The sequence below is a fragment of the Lepeophtheirus salmonis genome, chromosome 13 (assembly GCF_016086655.4).
Source record: "Lepeophtheirus salmonis chromosome 13, UVic_Lsal_1.4, whole genome shotgun sequence".
NCBI lineage: Eukaryota > Metazoa > Arthropoda > Copepoda > Siphonostomatoida > Caligidae > Lepeophtheirus > Lepeophtheirus salmonis.
The window spans coordinates 1,643,799-1,656,604 of record NC_052143.2 but is presented as its reverse complement, the minus strand read 5'-3'; the positions used below and the strand labels follow the sequence as shown (position 1 = coordinate 1,656,604).

The following is a 12,806-nucleotide window of genomic DNA, read 5'->3' as shown; positions in this document are numbered from 1 at the left end:
TCAATTGAGCTCTTTTCAACATTCATATGAACAATTCAAACCAAAATTAAAGTAAATCTGCCAAAAAATGCGCCCTCCGTGACAATTTAATGATCTTTGAGAAATGATCATTTTGATATTGACACCCTGTATTTTATTAAATGCTTACAAAAGGGTATGTAAAATAAGAATTTATCCAAAAAGGTCCAAGTAACGAAATATTTATTCCAAAAAATGGGATACAAAGTGTTTGAAACCAAATTTTAAAACCACTTATCCCTTTCAAAAAAAAGAATAAATGATGTTTATCGATAGTTTGGTATGACAAAAAGTGCATCTCAATACCTGTTTTAGCAACTATATACATAAATATTGCAAAGATCCTTGTAAATGATTAAAAATGTGCTACATAAATATACTGTCAAAAAAAGATCGAATATCATTTCATTTTCTGTCAACTTGATGAGTTTGTTGTAGGCATCCTTGTACATAAGTACTTTTGAATCATTTATAGCACAAATAAACCTATATAGTTGATATTTCTCAACCATCCTTCCAAAAAAAAAAAAAAAAATAAGGCCCTAAAATCTGTCGTAGTTACTAGTTAGCCCAACTATGGGACTACTACTGTTCATTCTATGTATGAAAAAAAATTCTTCACGGCTTAATAATAAAGAAACCCTAGAAAAGTTGTAAAAACTAATATCAATTGAATGAATAATAATCAACTTGAATTCTAATTGGCTTATAACTTTTACTTGCGCTATGATTATCTCATATCTTGTGTTATCGTAAGGAATGGAATTCACTCTATAGAAACATTAGAATTTGATTATCCACTCGCTCAATAAAAGTCGCATCCCCAGTGAATTTTTGATCAAGGGTGTATGAATTAGCTACCATAATTTAAACACCTTTCGTTTTTTGTTACATAATTATTTTAACTAACCAAGTTGCTAACCATTCCACTATTTTTGGTATTCCGTTCAATTTTTTTTCTTCGTTCAGCATTCATTGTCCAGCCATTATTCCCATTCTATCCCACGTTCCCATCAAAAGGCAGTATCATATACACCGTATGACAGAAAATCTTATTTAAGAACTATGGTTTCAATATTTTTTAACACAATAATTCGGTGAATATTAGCGTTCATCTGAGCTACAACTAACTAAAAACGGTTCAGCCATTGTGGAGATAGATACCAAAAGGCAAAGTATAGCCGATATGATGTGCGCCTAGTACAACAACAAGACATGAAAAAGTAGACTGTGAACTAGTCGAGAAACTCCAGAAATGACACCTACCTCGCCTACGTGGTCAGTGAGCTTCCAGTGGCCAACCAGGCTAAGTTCCCAGCCTCCGCGATTATGCATGCAATCCTGACATCCGATAGGAAGAGGATTCCCTCATATTGGTTCCTGAAAGGCCTTTAAGTTGGGCCCAAGAAGTACCAGGAAATTCTCAAGGAGGTTTTCTTGCCCTCAGAATTTACTATTTTAGTGGCCTATTTGCTTACATTCATGGTTAAATAGTGAGCCTTGGCCCCATGATTCAGAATTATTAAACTGGTCAAGTTCATAGGTTCGAGTTACAAGATTCGAGCTAGATTAAAAGAAACTTTTATGTTGGATAAGAGCCTTCAAAAAGTGCCCACTTACCCCCAACTCCACCCCTCCCACAAAATAGGTAATAACTTTTGCTAAGTAATATTGGAACGGTACGCTCAAATCAGATTTTTAGTGTTCAACGTTCAGTGTTCCAAAAAAAATTAAAAAATAGTTAGAATCATTGAAGGCAGGTTCCATGTTGCGTTCCGTTCAAAAGCCTATTTTTAATAGCCTTGTCTTTATATACATTGAGTAACTTTACTTAATAAGCGTTCAACTAATCAACGTTCAGAACGTTAATCATTGGTGATTGACAACAAAATGCAAACTGAATTTGTTGTTGATGTTTTGAATAAACTCTTATCATTGACATTTTTTATAGCAAATTGTTTATGAAGGAACCCACTTTGAAATTTATGGTTTTTATTTTGATGGTTTTATACTCTTTTGTTTTTATGGATATTAATGGTATTTTTATTTATCTTGTTACCCAATCGAGCACTTGAGCAACAAAGACAACAACTACAACCAGTTTGCTATTCTTTGCAATAAATACAATTTTCCGATTTTTATAAAATATTTAAATATCTAAGTAGATTAATTGATTTCATAACAATGCTTAACAGTTGATCTAGTAACATGGCTTTGATCATATGTACTGTAATTAATAGTGTTAACGTCCTTTAACTGATTCCTGTCCATTATGTTGAGTTTAAATAAAAGGGAATAAAAGGATGAAAATTGCTGATTCAGAGGTGTCTATATAAATAGAGGAAAAACATTGATAAAGGATCTTTACATAGGTAAGTGTCTATAGATTATATTTATTTATATATATACCTATGAATGGTATATCACCTTTTTTGCAATTCATTGAATGACAAAGTCAGCAAATATTTAAAAATATACACACAAAAAAAAAGAATAAATGATATTGGAAAAAAATGATCAAGATTCATTTTAACATAAAAAGAGTTCGTATGATTATTTTATGGTTCGCCATTGATATTGAAGTTGTAATTGATTTAGAGGTATAGTCATTCTTGACAAATTTGACTTTATTATATAACTGGATAGTATATGCATGTGTCTAAGTGCTTCAAGATTGGTTATCGAGTAATTTTTTATTAGAACCTGACAAATATGGGTATTTTGAGGCCCAAATGTGTCCTTTGTATTTAAAAAAAAAACGATTAAGAAGTTGATTTTGTATTATATATTCGTAAATGATTTTTTAGTAAGTGACCAATATTTAAAAATCAATTTTTCTTTTAATACATAATTATTATTTCTAGACGAGTATTATGTATTGATTTTTCTTACTCGTTTGATTATAAATCAAGACATTGGAAAATACTTATAAAATTATACATACCGGGTCTAGAAAAAGAACTGAGACGTGCTTCGAACTAGTCATTAAAATACTCATAATTGGTCAAGATATTTTGTAGATAGCAAATTTTTTTTTTTTTTTTTTTTTTTTTTTTTTTTTTACTTAACAAAGCACATTAATTATGAATCTGCCCAACATCAACCTTAATGACAGCCTCCCACTTAATTCCGCCCGGGAGGATCACCTCAGACATTATGAAGGCTCAGATTGCTGATGTGGTTCAGATATTAAAGAGTTGATGAGATTTTTGACCTTGGAACAGGAGTTTCAATTCTTCTATGCAACCTTCATCCAAGTCGTTGGAAGGTCTTAGTCCACAGTAGACCGATGCACCTTCTTATTATTTGCGTATTTCAACATATTCATCGTTGGGTTGACCTTAAAGGCCTCCATGGTGTCTTCAGGCTTCACTTTGGTTGGTCTTTCACTCTTGGGTGTGTCCTTAAGGTTGTCCCATCAGCCAAAAAAAATCTGACCCGACGGACTGTAGCCTTGCTGACGTTTAAGGCCTTCATAATGTCTGAGGTGATCCTCCCGAGCGGAATTAAATTGCCTATGATGGCTCTTCTTGCCACTATTGCGACATTTACAACATGTATGTCAATCAAAGGCTTTGAATCTTAGCAATTAAAAAATAATTGAAACTTTAACATTCTACAACATCTATTTAAAACTGTATTTTAGAAGGTCTCATTATTTTTCTACATCCGGTATACATATAACTAGCTGAAATTGTCATTTTATTAGATTTATTTAACAATAAAATTGTTATTGTCATTTCCAAAAACAAAGTTCAAGCTATGTTTTTGCCTTGATTTGTTTGTAAGGACGAATACAGAAAAATTTACAAACCGATTTTAATTAAACTTTATAGGAAGATTATTTATGATCAAGAGGTTATTAAATTTAAGAGATGAAGGTCACACAAAACGTTAAAACTGTTGTTAAATTGAGATTTATAACTCAAATTAGCCGAATTTTGTAGCTATTTTGTAAATATAATACAGGCACTTCTTATGCAGTATGTGGCCAAGGTCACAAATAAGATACAAAAATTATCAATACGGCAAAAGTTTTGACAAATAATATACAGTATAAATGAATGTTCAATTTCTGGGAAAGTATTTTAGGTGGAGGTTTGCGCTCAACTGATTAATACATAAAACTTTTTTTGAATAATAATTGATTAGAAAATCCCATCTGACGATACTAAATGCTTAACAATTTTGTTTGAGTTTTTTTCAATTTGTGTTAATTATTGAGTATTGGCTATTTTTGAATGAACAAAGCATCAGGGCGTGTTCGATCCATCTATAAATTTGGTTTTTATGCAACTTGTAATACTAAGAGGCTTTATCATAAAAATTAGTGTTTTGGAAAAACCCATATTGACGTTTTATACGCCTTTGTTGTTAGTGTAGAATACTAGGGGTCGATTTTGTGTGAAATAAACGTTTGAATCATTTTCATTTCATGAATCCCTCACTATTACTCTGTTTTTCCATTAATCCGTACCCAAAAAGCCAAGATAAAAATACACATGAATACTTTGTGACTTTATTTTTCAAGAAAGTTACCTCAAGAGTTTCAAGTAAGGTATAAATGTTTTAAGGACAAAAATTTTGTATAAAAAGAATTTGTACTAACATAGGAAAAAAAAATATTAGATTACTTCCTAAAGTAAAGTACTCGTAATTACCTGAACAATTTCATCCGTTTTGGAATAAATGCGTCAAATTCCAGAAGACAAAACTCCATAAATAAACTCAAATCTGGATATAAAAAAAAAAATTGGTATCAACTTCATAGGAACTCACGAGAATGAAGAGTTTCGATAATGCTTTTTCCTTTTGATCGTAAGCTGACCCCAACATTTATGTTCTGTAAGTTTCTTTTTAAAGTATTTTTGCATTGTTTTTCAATCTTTAAAATAAATATATAGACATTTTAGTGAAAACTTTACTAAATGTAAGATTCTTTGCTAATTTGAGCTCATTTTTATACTGATCCTAAAAATACTGATGAAATTGGTAGTTCGAATCGAAACTTTTCTAAAAGGAAGAATCGGGCTAATCTGCTTGAAGAAACAATGTTGAAAGAAGCAGAAAGGAAGAGGACTGCTCTGTAGGAAGACAGAGAAAATAATCAAAGCTACATGCTTATAAGACTCTGAATTATGCTAAAACATGCAAATATATAAATACAAGACTGTCCACAAAAAGTCCGAGGACTGATTTCCTTAATAAATACTTCTTTAAAATAACAAAACCATATAAATAGACATTATGTTTTTAAATCAAAAATGGTATATTAAGTAATTTTGATTGTCCACCCTTAGGCAAACAAAAAATAGAAGGGTCACGAATTCATGAAATCTTTAAATCCAAGTAGGTAAATCCTTCTAATGATTAATTACTTATTTTGAAAAAAACAAAAACAAATTATTGATTCTTTCTTTTTTTAATTTTCTAATTCACCTTTGATCCCCTTTTCTTCGTATTCATTTATTATTTAAATGATTTAAAAACCTGAACGCCTCCTCCTTGGAGAAACTTTTTTTATATTTATCCTTTATTAATGCAAAACAAACCATGCAAATAATAATTATTTTTTTCCACTATTTCATTTGAAGGAAAGTCGACTGTTTAAAATCAGATAAAGGAGTAGTTAACAATGTTTATAGTAATTTCTTTCAGCTTTTTTTTTTTTTTAGAAACACTCCTTTTAACATTTTTTCTATGTGTTTTTTCATTAGTTTGGTCTTAACTTTGCATGAAATGAGCCTTGAAGCAAAATAAGAATGCTGTCGTCTCCACCTTTTCAACCCTTCCGCCTCAACGATTCCCAACAAAAACATGACGTACAAATCTACTAATGTTTTTCACTAAATGAAGAAAAGTAGGTACGGTACATATTTCATAAATATATTTATAAATGAACAGGAATACCTTGTTATACGAGGAGTTGATTCTTTTTTGTTTTTCAATATATATTGATTGTTTTTTTATTTTAGAGTTATATTTTATGGAATTAAATAGGTAATACTCACTTTCATGAGGTTACTCGTTGTTTTTTATTTATTTTTTTGGTGTGGGGGGGTATTTTCACGCCTCTAGCATCGCATAAAATAATAAAAAAAATTAATGATAATCACTAACGAAAAAACAAAATACTAAAAAATGATTTGTTACTATTTGGAAGAAAAAAAAAAGAATAATGTTCTGATACTTTCGGTTTACACGGCTCATAAACTAAACTCAAAGAGATACTCTACAAGAAAAAGGTGAGCTGGATGCAAAGTAAAATTTATTCATTCTATTTCAGAATTTTTAAATTTCTTTTTTGTTTCTGATTTTCCGCTAATTTTTTGACAATTTTTTTTTCTTTTACAAATTCAATATATTTAAAAGTATACTATAGCATTATTTTAGCAGTAGAACCTCTTTTAACGAATCAAATGCGGTTTTAGGCTTGGTTTATAAGCCAAACTATTTAAAAATCAGAAAAATAATGAGAATGTTCTATGAATTGTGCTGCAAAGGAGAATTTAAATCTTATTTATCAGGGTCATAGATTATCAACAGTAGAAAAAAAAATTAGAGGATTTTATGCTCATAAAAAAAAAAGTTCTTGAAGTAAGACTCTACATTACTGACAACATTATTAATAAACAAAGAACTTTTTCATTAAATAGAAGTAATTGATTTTTTTTTTTATGAACGAGATATCATATAAAGAGATTCACGCGATTTTGATTTTTTGGGGGTTGAATACTCTTTTTGTGATAAATAAAAACATTAACGATAAATCGGCAATTTTTGCCTTTAATTTTAAATAACCCTTTTAAATCCAGTAAAAATATTTAAACAAAAGCCCAAATTTGCCCCTCCAACCACTGTTTAATTTGCCTCACCACCATAGCAAAGTAGATCATTTGGTGACATTTTCAAAAATTACAATATCAATGTTTCTTCTTTAGAATTAAATAATATACCTTTTCTCTTATATGAAGCAGTTGATAAAATATGTATCATGATAGTATTATAAATTTAAAAGGACATAACTTTAAATTACATTAATTGTCAGGATCAGAAATGACAACACCAGCAAATCGAAATAAAGTTTCGAGGGATTGATTTATTTTAAATCTTTTGATCTATTTTTATTTCGTATTATATATTTTTGGCGGAAAATTTATTAGTAGTAATCAGCAAACTTTAACGGATTAAAAAATATGAAACAGAGTATAATTGACTCATTTATTTTTTTGCTATTTCAATTCTTCAATATCTTTTTCAATTCCTATATATGAATAAAGTAGCGGTTGAATGGGGCATGGACTCGAAACTTGGGACTCCACTTGGATTTAGGAACAATTTTTGAGGTACTGATCGTTCATAACTTAATGACCTCTTAATATTAACGTATATAACCAAGAAAGTTCAGCAAAATCGATCAAATTTTGGTAAACTTTTTGTAATCCTGCAACCAACAAACTGATGCAAAAATATTGCTTCGTTAGTGGAGGTAATTATGTAATTGAAATGGACTATCAAAAATTATAAAGTTTTGAACTGAACGTGATAAAAATATTTATGGACTCCATGGAACTTGGATTTATTTTTTGATCTGACTGTAAGTTCCTATTTGGTATTGCAAAAGGTTCGGTTGGTTTCTTGTTCGATCACATCTACAAAAAAATATATATCGGGGGTCGAAGATCACATCTACAAAAAAATATATATCGGGGGGTCAAAAATGGAGCAAAATAAAATTGTCAAAATTATCTTATGTTCATTTGAGAGAGAGAACTGAGTCCTCCTGCCACATATAAGGCCTTCCATTGGCAACCATGTTGCTCCAGGGATTCCTCCTTGTCTCTAACACGCCCAGCTATGTATCAGTGTTGAACCTGACGCCTTGGGGGAATATATAAGCAGGCATGACGTGGTGTTCAGAGCTAACCACCCAAGCCACAATGACGTGGGCTGGGAACTTGGTCTGCATGCCAACAGACACATCCATGAAGCAGGAGGCCAACCAACGTTTGTTATGGTAGTTGACCTTTAGGTCCCGACAATTGTAATGTTGTCGCGCGAGGCGTAGATTCTAGGGAGGGATCCGTGTCTTTTCCAAATATTTGGGACAACAAATTCGCCAATAGATTCCATTTTTTCTCAACCGGTGCAGGTTTGAGCAAGCTATCTAACAAAAAAAAAAAAAAGAAATTCGACGTCTAAGCACCCATGTTTGCCCAAGAGTACCAACCAAAGTGGAGTCATAGATATATTCTGCACCTTATTTATAGGTATAAACATCTTAGTCATGTGTTAATGAATGAATTGAAAAGAATCCATTATAAAAAAGATATTTTTATCTTACGTCACATTGCATTTTTAATGGACAGAGGGATGTTACGTTCTGCCGTTGTCTCCTGCTGATGTAATGTACTACTACAACAGTGCCTATACATGTATACACAGATATAAAAAATGAGATAATTACACAATAACCTCAACTATGTACAAAATCATGTTTAATTTACAGCATTCATTAAAATTCAAGAGTTTTTTTCAAGTTGTTGTTGCTCAGAGTTTTTGTTGTTAATTAAAGAACAGCCTTTTTGTTTTGGGTTGTTGTTTTGACCCATAAATCAAAGTACATACATACATACAAATTATTTTTATTAATTGGCTCGACGTCATAGATAAGTATACCTATGTACATTGTATATGTATGTAGAGGTGCTCTATCCGAAACGGCACAGTTGTATACTCTCATAAAAAACGATATTTATGAAGGTACTACATAACTGTCGAAGTAAAAGGTTTCTTTGAGTCTCCATTTTCTTTTCCCACGCTTTCTTTGTAGAAAACTCTTAGCATGGTCGGCATGATGCAAAAGATCAATCTCAAATCATTTTCTGTCAATTTATAAACACAAAGTTATTTTTATGTCTAATTTAATGAGTTTTGTTTAGCAGCGCCTGCTTTAGCGTGAGCAGAGCCTGTGGAAAAGATAAATGTGCGTCTACATTTATTTTTTGCATATTTTAAAATTTGATTTTTTTAACTCTTTTTTTTTTTTAATAATTAAATGTTCAGCGCTATTTAATTTTTTTTGAAAAATGAGATATCGACTTTTCTTTTAACCCCACAACTTCCCATATATCCTTGTTACATCTCCTTGAGTTGATCACTGATATATTGTATTGGTTTGAGACTCAGAAACTCGATTAGCTTTTACAAAATATACGAAGGGGGCTTGAGTAAACAAATTATTCTTTCCATGTATACTGTTGAGAGGCCTTTTTCATAATTGGTACGCATATTTATTGAATGTCGTAGAAACTAAATTTTTTTTATAAAAATATAATCAGTATATTTTAATAAATTAAATAGATATTTCATGGAATGACGGCTTTAATGTGTTTGTTTTTTTACTAAGTTGAAAATATTTTTTATTTTCTTTAAATGACCTGTTAAAATATATGATATGTTGTCATACAATATTAAGCTATATTTTTGATTAAATAAGTCCTTCTTTACACGTATTAACATGTTAAACACATATTGGCAGCTCTTTACGATGAAGGTCGAGTCCATGGCGTAGCACGCTGTCATAATGGTATCTCGGAGCGAATCCAAATTTTAATTAGAAGTGTGGTAGACATTCTTCTCCAAGCCCCTGCCAACAGCAAAGTTGAGGTCAGGGCCGAAAGAGGACCATATGGAAGCAGACGAGAAGTCAGCCATATTTTTGCCGCGGAAGTTTTAGGTTATTCTTGTTTTTATGGCATTAAACAGTGCGATTGATGATACGAACAGTCTCTCCAGTCTTCTCAGCATTAACATTAGCATGGTGGAGATCGCACACGTGTTGCGTTTTTTGGAGTTACACCCACTTTTTTAGTTTCAGCTGTCGTTTGGATTTGTAATCAAACATTGTAATAAAAAATAAAGGGGATTAAACTGTAATTACATCCTTCTTCAAGTTTTGTGTCCCCACTTTCTATTTGAATTTAAAACAATATATGTCCCACAAGTGGATATCAGACTTTGCCCCCTAAAATAGACGCAGATTCTAAATTCATGAATATTAGGTAACTATATTGTATATAATATTAATCTGGAATAATTTTCTAAGGTATAGAAAATACTCTCAGATGCTTCACGACTGATTAATTAACTTATATATCGCATATTTCCATTACCTTATTTATCGCTTTCCCTAGTTAGATATATTTTGTTATTCAAACGGTATAAATTAATCCTATTTTCAAAATTTATCCTCAGGATTTGGGCAAGCAAAAGGGCCCAAGTGTGACAAAACGAACAAAAATACTTACAGGATACACCTAATCAACTAAAAAAATATCGTATCGGAATATCAAATCAAGAAATAACACTTTAATGACATTAGATTGAAAATTATTCCGATATCCACCAAATTTTAGTTAGTATACAAAAGTTAAAAGTTAAAACTCAAATCATTTTCTGTAAATTTATGAACACTAATATAAATTATTATACTGTCAACTTTTATGGGTTACATATATATAATTCAATCTGTCAGCCACACCGGCTTCACACATTAATAGACCATTTAACTAAGACAAAAGATATTCTTTTTCTAAATGAGCGGTTTTATCCGCACCTAAAAAACTAAATATAGGTATGGAGTAAAGTATTAAACTACAAGGCTTTTTATTACAATACAGTTTATGTTAAAAATACAAGGAGTTTTCTGTAGTTATATACATAAATAGTAGGTATGGTACGGTACGGGGTTATACGATGGTTCGGTGTGTGTTTACCCTCGTTTCAGCACGTATATACTTATATAATCACATATTAAATGTTCAGATTTTAGAATATTTTTACAAAAAAAAAATGTATATAACCTGTGTACATTTTTATATCTATATTTGTTTGTTAAGTATGTTTAGGAACAATTTATTCGTATAGAAAAGAAATTATTAAAGATTAAAATATCAAATATATTAGAATTAAAATACATTAATTATATTTTTTTTTTCTAAACATTTTACTATTATACCGTACCAAAATATGTACCGTGGTTCGTACGAAACCGTGGATTTAGTGTATTATTTCAGCCCTAACAAATATTGATGTTTAAAGAAAAAAGGTGAAAACTTCAGGATTTGAAGTTACTGATCTCAGAAATTGATTTTTTGTTTTTATAGTCGTATGCGATTCCTTTTAGACCCGACCTTTTTTAGCAATTACCCTACATATTACATCAAAAGTGGAGATGTCCTTCCTAGTCTATGTTTTTTTATAGTGATCATAAAAACTTAAATGAATCCTTTTGTAAAAGCCGATTTGCAAATTTTTCACATCTTTTTTTATATTTTAAAAAACTGTATCATAAATCAAATTTTCCCTTCTGGAGCGTACGTCCCTATTAAAAAAAAAATTTTTCAGACCAACTTGGACTGATATTTCAATCCATAATAGTTCTCTGATTGAGGATCAAACTTATTTGTTCTCAAGACGTTCACTGTTATTCAATCGCTCACAAACTTTGTCAAAAGCAATTCTATCTAATCGAAAGGAGTTGCTGTAAAGCTTCCTATGACACAATATAAGGAATGTTGGCTCCATTGAAATCACAATAGTTAACTAGAATGGTCAGTTGGTAGAGTGGTAAACCCCCGCTTAATATCAAATTGAATTATATATCTCAATTTTTTTAGAAAGTTATGGTCAATTATGCATTTTTTCGTTTTGTTTTAACCTTTACCTCTCAAAATTTAATGATCTCTTACTCTGACAACGAAGTTTGTTCAAAAAGTATGGTAACCTTTTTAAATTTTCGCAGGCAATGTACATATGGTGTATTCGAATTGTTTATGTTAGTACACTCACCACGAATATATATGGACTGTTTCAGCTAAATGATATGTTTAGTTTGTTTGTGAGAGGCATTACGGTACGAAGTAGTTTTTGCTATTGAAAAAACGTGGATCAAAGAATTTGCATCATATGTACTGTTAAAAATAAAACTAAGTGCTCCACCACACATGAAATATTGACAAAGGCATACAGTGAAACTTTTCTGCGTAAATAAAAGATCAACAAGTTCTACAAACCCTTTTAAGAGTTTCAGGAAGATCCCTCGCTCTAGACGCCCAACCACGTCAACAACAGATGAAAACGTTAAATCAGTGAAGAGTATTACTATCAGAGAAGTTGCTCAGGATATTGAATATTGGTTGACTCGTACAATAACTTTTTTTCGAATTTTTGGGCATGAGACAAGTGTCAGTATAGTATGTTCAGAAACAACTTGATTTTGACCAAAAGAATCGTCGCAGGAGATTCGCTCATGAGCTGTTGTCAATGATGATCCTGATTTGTTAAAAAGAGTCAAAACTGTTGACAAATCATAGGTGTATGGTTATGATATCGAAAACAAAGCACAGTGGCCTAAACATAACTTCCGTTCCAATCAAAAACAAGTATTTTTGTGACATCGATCTTAACAGGTATTGTTCACATATCAATCCATAGGCCTAATAGTATCGGTCCAAAAATAGTGATATACATACTGCTTAAAGAATTTTGAGCAGAAATTACAATTTTTACCTCTGGAGGCCAGTGAGTAATATTTGGCAATACAAAACATAAGAATTGGATTTATGCAAAAAATTTAAAAATATAATTTATTTGATAAAAAAAGTTTATAACATTACATATGTAAATTAGGGTGTCCCATAAAATCAAACTTTATTTTTCAAAAATACATACAACCATTTTTTTTTTTTTTCTATTTGATCTCAGCTACTGAAATATGGGGAAAA

At 30.8% G+C, this 12,806-nt stretch overlaps 1 long non-coding RNA gene across 3 annotated transcripts; it reads left to right on the top strand.

Moving 5' to 3' along the window:
- Positions 1 to 2,204: 2,204 nt before the first annotated feature.
- On the top strand, positions 2,205 to 12,336 carry LOC121128628 (uncharacterized). Of its 3 annotated transcripts, none has more exons than XR_005868223.2 (4): positions 2,205 to 2,390; positions 5,736 to 5,878; positions 10,276 to 10,435; positions 11,825 to 12,336. It is a non-coding gene; the product is annotated as an uncharacterized lncRNA (long non-coding RNA). The 3 variants fall into 3 exon arrangements; XR_005868222.2 differs by having other exon boundaries at positions 5,736 to 5,882; XR_005868224.2 differs by lacking the exon at positions 10,276 to 10,435 and having other exon boundaries at positions 5,736 to 5,882.
- The last annotated feature ends 470 nt before the right edge of the window (positions 12,337 to 12,806 follow it).